The sequence below is a fragment of the Rhincodon typus genome, chromosome 28 (genome assembly GCF_021869965.1).
Source record: "Rhincodon typus isolate 14 chromosome 28, sRhiTyp1.1, whole genome shotgun sequence".
Classification (NCBI taxonomy): domain Eukaryota; kingdom Metazoa; phylum Chordata; class Chondrichthyes; order Orectolobiformes; family Rhincodontidae; genus Rhincodon; species Rhincodon typus.
In genome coordinates, this window is record NC_063359.1 from 35840665 (window position 1) to 35857872 (window position 17208).

At 39.6% G+C, this 17208-nt stretch overlaps 1 protein-coding gene across 2 annotated transcripts in view; it reads right to left on the bottom strand.

Moving 5' to 3' along the window:
• The window catches only part of LOC109910621 (nucleus accumbens-associated protein 2), a 106364-nt gene extending 90945 nt beyond the window's left edge, over positions 1-15419 (bottom strand). The window contains exons 1-2 of one of the 2 annotated variants that reach the window (XM_020509837.2): positions 15305-15419; positions 3071-3146 (exon numbers count right to left, since the gene is read on the bottom strand). The gene's annotated coding sequence lies outside the window, so the exon portion shown is untranslated. The remainder of the gene's footprint in view (positions 1-3070; positions 3147-15304) is intronic. The other variant, XM_048613617.1, reaches the window with a different exon arrangement.
• Positions 15420-17208: the final 1789 nt, after the last annotated feature.

The following is a 17208-nucleotide window of genomic DNA, read 5'->3' on the forward strand; positions in this document are numbered from 1 at the left end:
GATGAGACACTGAAGATGGCTCCTGAAACAAGCTGAAGAATTTATTTTGGTAGTTTGATTACCCAAACTGCAAATGAAACATACCTACACCTAAAGAGTCACACTGAACTCAGAACATCAACTTTTTCTCTCTTCACAGTTTCTGCCAGGCCTGCTAAGTTTCTCCAGCTTGTTTTTACACCAGACTGGTGGTTTGTTTTTCCTGATATAGATTGCAATTTCTCATTCTGTCCATACTTCAGGCTGGAGAAATGAACACAGTCATTTCCTGAGCCAATTCTGCCTCCATAAAAGTGTGCAACGTTGTTTTATTGGCAACCCACATATAGAGATAGAAGGACACACTACACATGTTTCCGTATGCAAAGCCCTACAGATGCACTCTATCCAAAGGCTTTAATTACATTTAAAATAACATAGCTGCAGAGCCAGCAGATTTGCCTACAGTAGAATAGGTGCAGCAGCTGGCACCATGCCATCAAACTCCAAGCTCAGTTATGGTCTATTCATTGTCTGCAAGAAAAGACTCAAAACAAATTACACAATTATTCATGAACTAAGCACTTTTTCCAAACTATAAACTTATGTAAAAGGTCCAAAGCACTGTCACAGCTAAAAAGAGAGACAAGTTTAACAGCTAGATAAAGTAGCAGTGTTTAGATGACACTACGGAGTTCCTAAATTCCATAGTTTGCACAAGGGAGGAAAGATTAAGATGGCAAAAAACGACCCCACTATAGAGATTTTGACAAAAGCGTGTCAAATTTGATTTCAACATTAGGTGAACATTTTATTTTTAATTTAAAAAATAAATTACAAATTTTCATTTCTTAATACCAAATATAAAAATATAGGTTGCATAAAGTATTACCCTCAGTGTTATGCTGTAGCTGCCAATGCATTTGTAATGAAATGGAATGTATTTTACAGGCCCAAGTTGTACTGAAGATTTCCAGATGACTCATGGTACTCCTCCAGAAACTACGCACACTTACACCCTTGAAATGGTTTCTGGAAATGCAAACTCAAGTATCAAAAGACACATTCTGACAAAGCTTTTCAGCTTGCACTTCATTAAGACAATCCACAAAAATAATCAAAGGAAAGGAGAAAAGAGGGGTCAACATTTATACTGCTCGAGACAGAGTGTACTGATTGATAGAGGCAGTGTCATGGAGAATGCACCCGTTAAATAACTGTCAGTTAACTGCCAAGCATCAAGTTTTAAACATGGCAGGTTGACTGACTGATTATGGCACTGCCTTGAGAAATGAACCAGATAATGGTTGTCACCTAGTCTGTTGTGGCAAAATAGGCAGTGTTTGCATGTATTCTGTCTGTCTGCAACATATATGTTCAGTATGTCTTGTAAATTGTCATGAGTGCAAGATGGAAAGCTTCAACAAAATGTTTCTTTTCCCCCCCCCTCCGAATAAGGCTCAGATTCAAACTGCTATTCACTTTAATAGAACACTGAAAATAGATTACTTTGCTATCAGCACTGGCTAGATCAATGCTGAACCAAAACAGAAAGCCACTTCCATTACCCAAGGACTCAGCTTTCAAATTTGTATTGAGGCAAAAGGGACATACAATACAATGGTCGAAACTTATCATGATTTCATTGTCATTAAGATCTAATAGCGGCAAACTCTGGCTGTGGCAACGTTGTCAGCATTCACACAGCCAAAACAGGAAATCGAACTGAAGGATGCACGTAAATCAAAAGCTCTGGACTTGTAACTTCAGATTAACCAAACATGTGCACATTTGCCACATGACTATGCTAACCATCAGGAGTGGAGTTAGACCACATAAATCACAGGCAAGCCATCATTCAACACAGATCCCTCTGAAAAGATGCTCAAATCCTGCAAGTATGACTGAACTAGCGACAGTTAAAATTGCTGTCAATTGGAGAGAAGGTGAGGTTGATACAGCATGTGAAAAGCTATGCTGTAAGGCAGAAGAAACTTTCTTGCCGCCCAACTCTGCCAAGCACCAGCAATGTTTGACTGTACTGCTGACATGGCAGATGGTACTGCACTCATCTGAAGAGAGCATGACAGAAAGAAAAAATGAGCTTTTCTACAGCAACTCCCAACATTTTTCAATACTTTTTACTATACAAAGTCAGGCCATTGTATTGTAAGGTGTGGAGAAAATTGGAAAATGAAAAATATTTTCAAGCATTGATTGCAACACTGTCTCCATTTCCTTTTGGCAGCACATGTTTGCAGCCAAACCAGGTTAGATATTGGCTTCCTCAGCTACCACAAAGCTCCGTTTAACACAAATTTGTGGGCAGGCCCCCAGCACTTCAACTCAAATTTTCTTCAATTACTACGGCATATGTCTCTTAACAATTGCAGGACTAAAGAACACTAAAGATCCAAATTGGGGGAACTATGGTCCAGTGAAACAGTCCAAGAATAGAATATCATTTGCCTTCCATTTAGCAAATTGTTTGGAAAACTGGGACAGATAGTAGTCGAACTTCTATTGAAAATTTTTAGTTACATTTGGTGATTAACATTCTACATTCCTGCAGATTCAAACCCAATCAAATTAACATTTCTTAAAAGTTACAGGTTTCCCTGCATCTCTATTGAAATGTACAAGACAAAGAAATGGCCAAATAATTGAAGAGGGCATTTAGTACAGCAGATATCTCTGCCACTTAGCATTAACTCAACAATATTGCAGTTTTTCTCTACCTGGTTGATATCTTGCAAGTAAAAGCTGAAAAAGTCATTTTTAAAAGATTATCCATTCCATTCTGGCCCATCCGCATCCAATAAGCTGTTCTGAAAATTGTGTTCACCACTTTTTAATGGCTATGACAGATTTCAAAGGAGTGAAGAGATTCCAAGGCGTACTAAATAAGGTAATCCACAATATTTTCACCAAATCAATTTTCCCCATCTTCCAATATTAACAAATCCTTTTAAAAAAATTTCAAGATCAAAATCTTTGCCAAAAACTAATGAGCTCAGCCTTGGACTATTTCACATTTTATTGTAATTCATCCATGAGATTTTGAGGCAGACTAACAGAGTGAAAACATTACCTCTGCCCTCCTTCAGAGACTTGGGTAATAATCAGAATCAGAAAATGCTGCAAATCTTCAGCAAATCCATCAGCACCTGAAGTGAGCAAAGACAGATTTACATTTCAGTCATATTTCTACATATAATTCCGATCACAGTTTAATTAGGGAGGAGGAAAGAACAAGGTAAACATCAAGTTCCTAAATCTGGGCAGAGATGAAATTGGCATTTGGACCGCATACAATGAACATCATTGGACAGGCAAAATCTTTCCTCATTCACACATACCTATACATCATAAAATTAGGTTCTATTTCAATTACTGTGCATAGAGCAAATTCAATTTTAAAAGTTACTTTGACTACAGCAGGAAAGATTGTGAACCAGCATTGAAATGAATCAGCAAAAAGAGTTTTTAATATGTGCTACATGATTGATTTTTTCTGAAATAACTGGCAGTCAGACCAATGATTTTGGCTGAACCTCTTAATTTAGCATCTCAAATAGTGGCCGTGGCGAACAATCAGAAGGAAGAACTACCAGGCTATCTTGATGATGGACAGCTTGAAATATTGTCACCAAATGCATCCTAAAGTTGAAAATGAAAAAGAACTCCACTTTAAATGCACAGCTAGAAGTTTCTCAGAGCTCAATCAGATGCCTGCTTGAAATAATGTTTCACTCTAGCCCTGATAGTACAGAATTTCCACAATTAGTAACCACTGACCACTACAGACCACTATGCCCTGTAATTCCAGATTGAATCACAGTGCAAAACAAGTAACATAAAAAGAAAATATCTTTTTAAAAAAAGTGGTCACCTACCATGAATTAATCAGATTTGAATTCAAAAGTAGACATCACTTAATTGCCCAGTGAGGCAAGTTAAATATTGCTTGGCAGTGTAAAGTTTAAATATTATTAAAAAAGGAGGCAAGATGTTGTAGCTTTTCACCTTGCACTCACAGGACCAGGAGGCAAGAAACAGTCTGAAATGGAACACCAGCACAAGAAGTGGGTGCTGACTTAATGCCAACAATGGCGCATTCAATGAACTGGAGAAAAAAAAGAAAAAAATAGTACATTAAAGTTGGATTCTAAATGCATGGAAGATGCAGCATAAATGTGAGGATAACAAAAACAGCAAGGCAGATTATTATCTGAGTGGCATAAAATGAGAGGGGGAATGAATGTGCAACAAAACTTAGGTATCCTCGTACACCTATCGCTGAAGGTAAGCATGCAGGTTCAGCAGACGCTAAAGACAACCAATGGCACATTTGCCTCTATAGCAACAGGATTAGAGTATAGGAGCAGGGATGCCTCACTGCAATTATACAGGGCCTCGGTGAGAGCACAACCAGAATAATGCGTGCAGTTTTGGTCTCCTTATCCAAGGGAAGGATATTCTTATAATAGATGGAGGCACCAAAGGTTTATCAAAGAACAGGTTGAATCAGTCAGGATATTAGAGTCTGTGCGGGATGCTCTTTAGAGTGTTTAGTGCAGACTTGTTGGGCTAAATGGCCTGTTTCCACACTGTAGGGATTCTATGGTTAGCTGGAGTTCAGTAGAATGGAGGGGATCTCAGAAACCTATGAAATTCTAACAGGACTAGTTAGAATAGATGCAAGAAGGATGTTCCCAAAGGCAGGGGAGTCCAGAACCAGGGGTCACACTCCAAGGATACAGGGTATGCCATTTACGACTGAGATGAGGAGAAATTTCTTCACCCAAATTGCATGTCGGTAAGGCAAATCAGGGCAGGGCTTATACAGTTAAATGGTAGGGCCCTAGGGAGTGTTGCCAAACAAGAGACAAAGGTATGCAGAAGCATAGTTCCATGAAAGTGGAGTCACAGGGTAGACAGGGTTGTGAAGGAGGCATTTTGTATGCTTGCCTTCATTGTTCAGAACATTGAGTATAGGAATTGGGATGTCATGTTGCAGCTGTAAAAGGACATTGGTGAGGCCATTTATAGAATTCCACATACAATTCTGGTCACCCTTCCATAGGAAACTTGTTGTTAAACTTGAGATGGTGCGGAAAATATTTACAAGAATTTGCCAGGAGCGGAGGCTTTCAGTTATAGGGAGAGGCTGAATAGGCTAGGGCTTTTTCACCCTGGAGCTTTGGCGGCCGAGGGGTGACCTTAGAGGTCTATAAAATTATGAGGGGCATGGATAGGGTGAAATAGTCAAGGTCTTTTTTGCAGGGTAAGAGTCCAAAAATGGAAAGACGTAGATTTAAGGACAGAGAGGAAAGATTTAACTTTTTCATGCAGAGGGTGGTGCACATTTGGAATGAGCTGTCAGACATTGGGGCGGCACGGTGGCTCAGTGGTTAGCACTGCTGCCTCACAGCGCCAGGGACCCAGGTTCAATTCCACGCTCGGGCGACTGTGTGTGGAGTTTGTACATTCTCCCCGTTTCTTCCCACATTCCAAAGATGTACAGGCTAGGTGGATTGGTAAATTGTCAGTAGTGTTCAGGGATGTGTAGATTAGGTGGGTTACAGGGGGATGGGTGTGGGTGGGATGCGCTGAGGGTCGATGTGGACTTGTTGGGCCGAAGGGCCCGTTTCCACACTGTAGGGATTCTATGATCTTCTATGACAAAGTGGTGGTGGCAGGTACAATTACAACAACATTTGAAAAGGCAGCTGAATGGGCATATTAATAGGAAAGGTTTAGAAGGATACGAGCCAAATATTGGCAAATGGAACTAGGCAAGATTGGGATGTCTGGTCGGCACGGAGGAGTTGGACCGAAGGGTTGCTTCAGTGTTGCATCACTCTCCGAAAGCAGTAAGCCTATGGAATTCTCTGCCACAGAAAGGAGAGGTCAAAACATTGTATGATTTCAAGGAGGAGTTGGATATAGCACTTGGGGCTAAAAGGATCAAAAAAGATATAGGAGAAAAGCATGAACACACTATTGAGTTGGATGATCAGCCATGATCATAACGATTGGCAAAGCAGGCTCAAAGGGCTGAATTGTCTACTCCTATTTTCTATGCTTCTAAAAACAGATTGCATGTTTGAACTTCATCAATATATGCATTTAATATTGTACATTTTAGATTTAAAGATGTAATGCTAAAATATGCAAAAGTGCTATAAGCATAAGAAAACTAAAGTATTCTAATCAAGCACAATTTCAATTGTGTAAGTGTAATGACTGGGAGTTTTTACAAAGCTACCTCATGATTCCAAACAGAATCAATAGCATTTTCAAAGTCACTTTTTGGGTTTTATTAATGGATAAATATAGAATAGGTTTGAAAATTAACAAGTGATTTGGTCAAAACCAATAGTTTATCACAAGTCAATTAAGTCCAAGCCAATGTGCCAATGAATGTTAGATTACAACAGTAACAACATTTCAGAAGCAAATTTTATTGGCTGTACAGCATATTTTTCAGGAAACAGAAATCAAGAAAGAGGCTACATAAATGCAAACTTTTCCTTCTTGCACTCGAGGTTTCAGCTCAGATACTTGGAATTCAGCATAATGCCAATAATTTTCCAGCATGCCTTTTACATACATACATGGGGCATAGTATTCTGAGCAATGCCAGATTTTGTTGAGTCATTACATACCTAAAATGAGACAACTGCAGCAATGGTTAGTAAAATATGCTGTACTGTTCAATCTTCCTACGGACATTCTTAAATAAGTTTGAAGTACACGACACCTTCACCAAAATTGACTAAAATTTATTTTAAATGCGGCATGTATAAAATAGCAAAGCAAAATTTCTTGAAAACTGCTTATGCAAAATTTACAGGATTAAAAAACAGAAATGAAAGTCTGTCGTAGAAACACTAGTGCTATAGAGCCTTCTGAGATTGGCACACACCAACACATTTTTCCTGAGCGAAGAAGTGTTCAGCATATAAATTGCACAATCCTGTAACTGTACTGTGCAAAAAAGAAGTTTCTTAAGACCACAAAATGCCATTTCCCATTCCAGCCTTTATAGTTTTCAGAAATATTTTATAATAAATACAAACTAATCAAAGTGCTCCCTCAAAACTGAACCAATACTATTATTTGCCTATCACAAAATCTTGCACCTGCCTTGAATCCATATCCACAATCTTCAAGTGGTCAGCAACATCTAAAATTCATTAGCTTTCAAACAAAGGTTGTCCCCAGCCAGCACAAATACTTGTATCCAAAAAATATTTGGTCCCCAAGCCATAAAAAAGAATCTTAGTGTTAACTTTTCCACTCATCCTTTATCTAGAATTCTCGTTTCTGCAGGATCTAGCTTACAAATCAACATCTTGCAGTCCACTTTTTATATTGCAAATATGGTGGCCAGTTCATTTTTTGGTCAATGGTAATACCCAGGTTGTTGATAGTGGACAATTCAGATAGTAATGTCATGAGAGATTTTTAATTTCTCTCTTGTTGTAGATGGCTATTTTCTAGCACTTGTGCCGACAAGTCTGAATGTTGTCCAGGCTTGCTGCACATGGTTACAGATTGCTTCGGTATCTGAGGAGTCACGGATGTTGCTGGACAAAGTGAACATCACACTTCTGACTTCCTGATGGAGATGGTCATTGATGAAGCAGCTGCAGTGTTTGGTCTGGGACACGACCCTGAGGAATTCCTGCAACAATGGGTTTGGGATTGAAATAACTAACTTCCAAGAACCTCAATATTTTGTGCCAGGTTCGACTCCAACCAATGGAGAGCTCTCTCCCTTCAAACTTCCAGCTACATCAATTTTAGTCTGGCTCCTTAAAGTCACAATTAGTCAAATACTGACCTTGGTGTTTCAATGCCACTCATTCACCTCAGTTCTAGAGTTAAGCTTTTTTGTCCGTGCTTGGACAAAGCGAGATCAGAAGCCAAGCAACCCCAGCAGAGTTCAAACTGAGGATCAGCTTATGACTTTGTTACAGCCACTTGATAGCGCTGTTGATGGCACCTTCCATTGCTTTGTTGAAGGCCAAGCTGTACTGTGAATTCTAATTAATTTTCTGGAAAAATCACATTCTGTAATTAAGATTTTTGTTATGGGTCTTCAGCCATTTCACTGAATGGGTAGAATTCTCAAATGAACTACTGTGATATATGTATAATTGATGTGAAAAATTGCTTTTCTGAGTTCCCTCCCAACATTGAGTTTTAACAAATCAGCAGCTCATTTTAAAAACCAGATTAAGAAAATCACACTTCCAGCCCATCACTCACTATCAAATTTGTTCTGTCAGTGCCCTCCCTGCCAGCCTCACCATTGCTGCTGTGTTGAAATAGATTCAACTGCCTCGGAGATGGAGATATTGGCCAAATTTAATTTAAAAAAAACTGAAAAGAAAAAGAAATGAGAGCAAAATGGCATGTCAACAAGTTAAAAACAGGATTAAAAGAACAAATAATGGGGGAAAATTGGAAACTAAATCATACACACACACACCCTGTTTAACTAATAGCCAAATACGAATCTTTGCTCCACAGTGCACAACACCAGAAGTTAAACTGCTTGCAATAGTTAAAAACTTGGATGGATCATTCTGCCATACTGTGTGTTAAAACATTTAATTAACAGTATGAACAGCAAATGGTATTTTCAGCCCACATACTGAAACCATGCTGTTACCTCGCATCAAATTTAGGAAGTTGTGAAATGACTTGAAGGCACACACTGTGCTCTTTACATAGCATTGCCACTGTCCAGGCGTGTACATTTTATTTAACCTTCTATTCTAGGTCATGCAAATAAAAGACTGAACAGTTAGCTTAAATCAGAAGTGAAACAGCTGTCACAGAAACCGTCACTTTATTGTCAACAAACTCAGATGACTCCCAACTGGTGGAAAGAGGCAAGACCATTTAAAACCACTGCATGTGGCAAAGATGTTACTTCCAACCCATCAGATTCACATTGTTTTTAGCAAGAGTTTAAATCTGATATTATCATAGAGCACAGTTTCATGTTTACAAGGGTGGTTACTGTGAAAAAGCTCTAAGAATTTTATTAGCAATGGAACTTTGCCAACTTATCTTTTACCTAAAGCCCAAAAGACTCCAGTAGCTGTATCCTGCTTCACTGACCCCAAGAGCTGCTATCAATCACAAAGTATGGTTCAGAAGCTCAGCTCCAATTTTAAAATACCATGCCAATAGCCTTTTAATTCATAATGTACCATCTTCTGTTGATACTTCTGACATTAGCGTTCAGCTTTATTACAATATTCATTTTTATTTTGTCGGCATTTGTATAAAGAGAAAGTAAATATCAAAGTTCGTGCAAGTAATACCAACTGATGGGTAATTAATGGTTTGGACACCAGAGAGATCACCCCTGCTCTGGTTCAAAATACTGCATGGAATTTGAATACTGCATACAACCACACAAGATCATAAACAGGCTTTAATGGTTCATCCAAAAGATGACACTGCTGACAGAGGGGACAAGATCAGTGAGTGATTCTCACAGTGATATTGTTAGAAAAAGGATCAATTGAGTGAAGATGATGCTTGCTATGATGGCCCCCATGAACAAGTACTAATACCTAGTAACAGAAATAAGTGAGGCGTGGCAAAGTTCCTGCTGGGAATACCAACATGCTTTCAGCAAAAAAGAGAAATAACATGTAGGGTGGAGGAAAATGTAGAGGAAAGTGTACCCAGACAGCAATAAGATCAGAGCTAAGCTTTACAAATGACAGATGTCATAAGCAAGTAGTCAGAATACAGATAGTCTCAGTTAATACCACTCAAGAACGCATCCACTACAGGAAAATTGAAACTGCCAACACATTAGGCTCAATCACATATGAACATTAGATCTAGCTCTGCTAAAAATACACAGATTAAATTAATACTGCATTATATTCCCACACCTCAAGGCAAGATTTGCACTTCTTAGAAACCCACAATCAGTACAGCATACTCCTACTGTAAAGTATTTTAAGACTTAATGAGTCCAGCAGCAATTCTTTTCACAGACACAGAAACTAGCTTAAAATACATTTTGTTTCTTTGTAGAAGACGCAAGACTTCATTTGGAGTTTGCACATAAGTAAATGCATGGCATAAAAACCAGTGCTGGCTAGTTATTTACCAATCTGGCATATAGATTATCCAATCCTTAGCTTCTGTATGAGAACATTAGCAACATTCACAAAGGACACCACTTTCAATCTCTAACAACGAAGGCTTTAGAAGCTAGGTAAAATTCCATGTACCAAAACATGTTTAATAATCTACTGAAGGATTTATAAAATTCAAAGTTACAGTACTTAAGGACTAAGCAGCAGAACTAGTAACAATTCATTTGCTCTCTCAACACTATAATATTAGGGTGAAGCATATGCTTTTCCACAACTCTGATTCACCAGATCATTCTATTAAACAATTTTCAATTACTGATTCGAAAAGGCTGTACCATTATTCCATGCTAAGGCTATACAGCAATGCGTCTCTTCTCAGTTATAGAATAGCTATCCACACTAACTGCTGTCTTTTAGTTTTTTTAAAAAGACATAAAGTTGAGCAAGCATTTGGGACATGCAATAAGAGCTCAGAAAATTAGTCTTGAATAACCAGGAGCATGCCACTTAAAAAAAAATTGAATCCCTACAGTGCAGAACAGGACATCTCACCCATCTAGTCTACACCGACCCTCTGAAGAGCATCCCCACCCAGATACCCTCCAACAGCCCCACATTTACCCTGGCTAAACCACCTAATCTGCATATCCCTGGACACTACATGGAAAGTTAGCACGGCCAAGGCACTTAACCTGCATGTCTTTGGACTGTGGCAGGAAACCAGCGCACCTGGAGAAACCCACACAGACATGGGGAGAACATGCAAACTCCTCAGTCACCCTTTGCCGGAACTGAACCTGGGTCCCTGGTACTTTGAGGCAGCAATGCTAACTACCATGGGGCCACCCACCATACATGCTGGACTGACAAGCAACAAATTGCCCTTTAAACTGTTCTGTATGATCTAGTAATGAAAATACATTCCTAAACAGTCATGTCACGTTCTAGTCCTTAAGATGGTCTAAGCAAAATACTCAATGCCTAGTCAGACTTTTGCACCGGTGAAGGTGAAGGAAGAACAAGGGAATACTGGAGTTCAGAATTACACTGAGTTTATTAGCCAGATTTTCAGAATCTCAGGATTCCTTTGCTATTTAAAATCATTTTCCTTTGCCTCTGATATAGGGTTAGTATATTTCTAGATTATCTGTTTGCAAACAGTATTGAATTGATTGTGTGAATTATAGTATTTTCCAATGCTGAGCTATAAAGGCTTTGAAGCTGGAATTTGATGACAACCACAACGGCAAAAATGCTCAGCGCCAGAGAACTCAGTCAACTCAAAATGCCTTTCAAAACATGTACCTGAAATTGAGTTTTGCAAATGAAAAACTCGTAATATGGTAAATGAATACACGAATTACTAAGTGAAAAAAAAACTTCAGACCATCTAATTCACAATGAGACAGAGCCCGTCATCAACTATTTGATGGAAGATTCATATCAGTTGAACAGACCAATGACAAGAAAAATAATACAAAAGGAACTGAAACAGCACAAGGACTTAGAAAGGGACCAATGAGCAATAATACACTCAGCATGTGCACAATTGAGACAAAATTATGGAAGCATCATTGAAACAGCAAAAAGATGCTAGATACCCAGCTGAAATAATACAGAACTAGTACACTGAGCAGAACACGCTCTGCAGTATGTTACAGAGGGACACAGATAAGCTGCAGAGCTGGGCTGAGAGGTGGCAAATGGAGTTTAATGCGGAAAAGTGTGAGGTGATTCACTTTGGAAGGAGTAACAGGAATACAGAGTACTGGGCTAATGGTAAGATTCTTGGTAGTGTGGATGAGCAGAAAGATCTCGGTGTCCACGTGCATAGATCACTGAAAGTTGCCACCCAGGTTGATAGCGTTGTTAAGAAGGCGTACAGTATGTTAGGTTTTATTGGTAGAGGGATTGAGTTTCAGAGCCATGAGGTCATGTTGCAGCTGTACAAAACTCTGGTGCGGCCGCACTTGGAGTATTGCGTACAGTTCTGGTCACCGCATTATAGGAAGGATGCGGAAGCATTGGAAACGGTGCAGAGGAGATTTACCAGGATGTTGCCTGGTATGGAGGGAAGGTCTTATGAGGAAAGGCTGAGGGTTTTGAGGCTGTTTTCGTTAGAGAGAAGAAGGTTAAGAGGTGACTTGATAGAGACATACAAGATGATCAGAGGATTAGATAGGGTGGACAGTGGGAGCCTTTTTCCTCGGATGGTGATGGCTAGCACGAGGGGACATAGCTTTAAATTGAGGGGTGATAGATATAAGACAGATGTCAGAGGTAGGTTCTTTACTCAGAGAGTAGTAAGGGCGTGGAATGCCCTGCCTGCAAAAATAGTAGACTCGCCCACTTTAAGGGCATTTAAATGGTCATTGGATAAACATATGGATGATAATGGAATAGTTTAGGTTAAATGGGCTTCAGATTGGTTTCACAGGTCGGCGCAACATCGAGGGGCCGAACGGCCTTTACTGCGCTGTAATGTTCTATGTTCTATGCTCTATGTTACATGTTACTATGCATTCAAAATCCAACTATGAATGCACTGGTAAGAATCAAAATGCAGAGGGAGGTATTTCTGGAAGTATAGGCATCCTTGGAAAGGCTATTACTTATTACCCATTTCTAAATGCATTTGAAAAAGGTGGTAGTGAGTCACTTTGAACACCCTAATTTATTTAGCATTGGTATATTCAGTGTTTCAGTGGTAGTTTCCCCACTTCTGGACTAAAAGGCCTAGATCAATGCCCACCTGCTTCAGCTATGTATCATACTTCCCCGAACAGGTTGATTAAAATAACCTTATAATCTTCAGAAGTCTGTACATAAACATACTTCCAGCCCATAAATCTGATTCCATGCCAACATTTTATGTAAATATTTATAATGGAAAAACCCCACAGAAACATAGCATTTATAATGAAAATTGCAGAGGAAATTGTGAATATTTCATAAGTGAAAAACATTGCCTCACACTTTGATTTATTCAGTTAGTGTCTAAACAAATTTCCATTTAAAAAATTTAATTGTATCTTCAGGAACTGAAATTTGTACAATACTCATAATAATATTTTTTAAAACTTCAGCAAATTTCTAATGCCTTGGCCTTTTAATAGAATTTTTTAAAAAAACTTTTGAATAATTCAGAGCATATTATTCCATTTAGTCCCCTATACAAATTTTGAAGCCTTTACTTCAAACAAGTGAAAACACAAATTAAAGATGTTGTAAACTGCTTAGTCAGATAAAACCTGTGATCAACATTTGGACCTGCAGTTTGTCTTAAACATTAAGAAGAAAAAAAAGTTAACAAAATGTCCCCGAACCAATTTTAAGAGCTAAATTTTCTGATATTAAGAAGTTGAATATTATAACGTATGTTTTTAGGTCATCTGTATTTATGGAAATCAGCTTTTTTATAGAACATTTAAGTTTAAAAAACAGAACAGGCAGAACTGAGGAACAGTGGAAATGTAGCTGAATTCGAGACTGCACAAAATGCAGCATGTGATTTTCTTACATACTTGCGTTTAAATAGGATTTTAAAATCAGATTATTTATAGGCAGTTCCATTCACTGTCTCTACCATCTTCAAAATCTAGAAGCCTGGTGACTGGACACATCTACATGACATTTTTTTCAGAATTCCCAGCTTCATACACGTGCAAATTGATGAACCAGTCATCAGAGTCAAGGAAAATCCACTTCTGTGACCTCCAGTTATAGGTTATCCTTCCGCTAGAAGGATTAGATTCAAACCCATGGCACCATACCACAGCCACATTACATTCAAATGAGATATAATACTGGTAAGTTCCAACTAACGTGGCTCTCAAGCAAATTTTGATATCATGTCACAGTAAGGTTATCCAAGGTTTGTTCTTTGTCATCCACATAAGGTAATGTTAAAGTCTTGGAGATCACAGCTACTGATGAAATGGCAGATCCACTCATTCATTTTTACACTTCAAAATCCTGATACCAACATCTCACTGCTCCCATTTATAATTTATTCAAAAAGGGGAATGCACATAGAGGTCATGATTATCCTATCCCAGTGTAGGATTATTTTTGAACAAATTAGAAAATTCAAGTTAGATTCTAGCGCATAGTTTGTACACATTTACAGAGAAATATACCCACTATACTCATTTTAAATGAATGGAAGTAACCTACGCGAGGGTAAGTGCCCATTCAAAGCGTTGTGCCACATACTAATATCGGGTTTGTAAATACCTCACCAATCGACTGTTGCAGGATAACAAGTAAATCAGAACATGCTCTATTTTACATTAGCGATACGACATAGCAGTGAACTTAAAACTATTTCAATCACAAGTCACATATTGCAAAAATCTACATAACAAACTGCGTAGGCGTCACTTTTTAAAATCACCTCAGAACTTTCAGATTACAAAAGAGTAGTTAAAGTACGTGAACGGAAACGTGCAGATGATTTCAACTAGATCTGCAAAAACATGAATCATTTCTAGCCCAATAAATCTCAACAAATTAAAACAATTACAGTTCTCGCACTATATCTGAAACTCGTAACAAGAGTCGGGTCCACGTAGAAAAAAAAAGTTACACAAGACGTGCATCAAAGGCGTGTGTCAACTGAGGCTTCCAAAAATATATTGAAGATTACCGATAAACAGAGGAGTACACTTACAAACGTTTAACAGGATATAAAACAAAATTAGAATTTGCATTGATGGGATGACTAAGCATCCGCTCATGTATAGCGTCCTGATTTAGCCTATTTCAATGGAGCAGAAAGCCACTGTGGAGGGGAATAAGAGGCAGTTTCTAAAAATGGAAAGCAACCAAAAAGGGGGGCCCGGCATTCAGAGCAATTGCAAATTCCACTACACTCAATACCCCAGCTTGGAGGATGGGTGCCTAGGGGTGCGCTGAAACAATTTTTAGAAAGGAAGAAAGCTCTGAAGTTTCCTATTCCCACCCTCCCTGGTTGGGAAAACTTCAGGCGCCCGCCCGCTCCGGGGGTACCTGCCAGCGGCGCGCATGCGCGGTGGTGCGCCTAGTCCAGTCCCCGGCCGTCGCTAAGGCGATTGCCCCGGCAACACCCGGCCTTTCGCCTGCCCTTTCCGACCCCCACCCCCTCCCAAGGAAAGGGGAAAAAGTGAACGAAATCAGATGTGAACACAACGGCATTCCTGTACCTGCCCGTTAACTCCATAAAGCGACAGCACTCTCGTTTTTTTTTTTCCCCCCTCTGTCCCTCACACTGTGACTAACTGCAAAAGAGACCGAGCGCAGCTTTCGACCGCACCGGAAACCAGCCTTCTTAGTAACGGAAGTGATGTTGCCGCTAGCCGCCGATCACACGGTATCCCAGCAACAAGCCACGCCCACCTGTAAACAAACCCGGAAAGCCACCTTTCTTCCCTGGCCCGTTACAGCATGGAAACAGATCCTTCGGTTCAACCAGTCCACGCCGACCATGTTCCCAAATTAAACTAGTCCCACCTGCCTGCGCTTGGCCAATATCCCTCCAAACCTTTCCTTTTCATGAACTTACCCAAACGCCTTTTAAACATTGTAACTGTACCTGCATCCACCACTTCCTCTGGCCGATCGCGCACAAGCCACTGCGCAGAAAAGTTGCTTCTCATGTCCTTTTTAAATCTTTCTCCTCTCACCTTAAAAATATACCAACTAGTATATTGAACCCTAGGGAAAAGACCCTTGTCATTTACCTTATCCACACCCCTAATAATTTTATAAACCTCTGTGAGGTCACTCCTCAAGCTCCTACGCTCCAGTAAATAAAGTCCCAGACCTTCCAGTCTATTTTTATATCTCAAACCCTCCAATCTTGGCAACATCCTGACAAATATTTTCTGAACCCTCTCCAGTTTAATAATATCCTTCCTATAACAGGATGACCAGAACTGCACACAGTACTCCAGAAGAGGCCTTACCAACATCTTGTACAACTTCAACACAACGTCCCAACTCCTATACTCAAAGATCTGAACAATGAAGGCAAGCATGTTAAATGCCTTCTTAACCAACCTATTTACTTGTGACACAAATTTCAAAGAATTATGTACCTGAATCCTTAGGCCTCTCTGTTCTACAACACCATCTAAAGCCCTACCATTAGTTATATAAATTCTGTCTTTATTTGTGTTACCAAAATGCAGAACTTCACATTTATTCAAATGAAAGTCCATCCATCACTCCTCAGCCCATTGACCAACTTGATCAAGATCTCCTTGTAATCTGTCCACTAGACCAACAATTTTGGTGTCATCTGCAAAGCTCCCAGACCAATGTAGATGGAGGATCACTGGACTAATTAACCCAAGGGCAGTGAACAGTAAAATCACTATAGTCTTGCCAGAGCAGAAGGCTGCTCTCTCACCATAGAGTGGTGATGGTTTAACCTGAGGGTAACCACACATCAGACATGGGGAAAGGTTGAGAAGGAGAGTCCTTCATGGTAACCTCAGCCTATTTGGGAATTGAACCCATGCTGTTGCTGTCACCCTACATCACAAACCTGCAACAAACCATCTGAGCTAACCAACCCCAGTTAAGACAGGGATAACAAGGTGTAGAGCTGGATGAACACACTGATGCTGCTTGGCCTGCTGTGTTCATCCAGCTCTACACCTTGTTATCTCAGATTCTCCAGCATCTGCAGTTCCTACTGTCTCTGAACCAGTTAAGACAGGATCTCTTTGTTGGGATCTGGAATCACAAGTAGGCCAGACCAAGTACGGTCAGCTGATTTCTTTCTCTAAAGTAGATCAGTGAACAAGATGTTTTTTTCTTTCCCCACAATAATCAGATTCTTAATTCCAGATTTTTATTGAATTCAGCCTTCATCTGCCACAGCAGGATTTGAGCCCATGTCACCAGAACATTACTTGGCTGGATTAATAGTTTAGTGACAATACCACGACATAGAGTCCCTATGTGCAGAAGCAGGCAATCTGGCCCATTGAGTACACAGCAACCTTCCAAAGACCATCCCAGCCAGACCCACACCCCTACCCTACCCCTGTAACCCTGCATTTATATCATGGCTAATCCACCTAGCCTGCACATCTTTGGA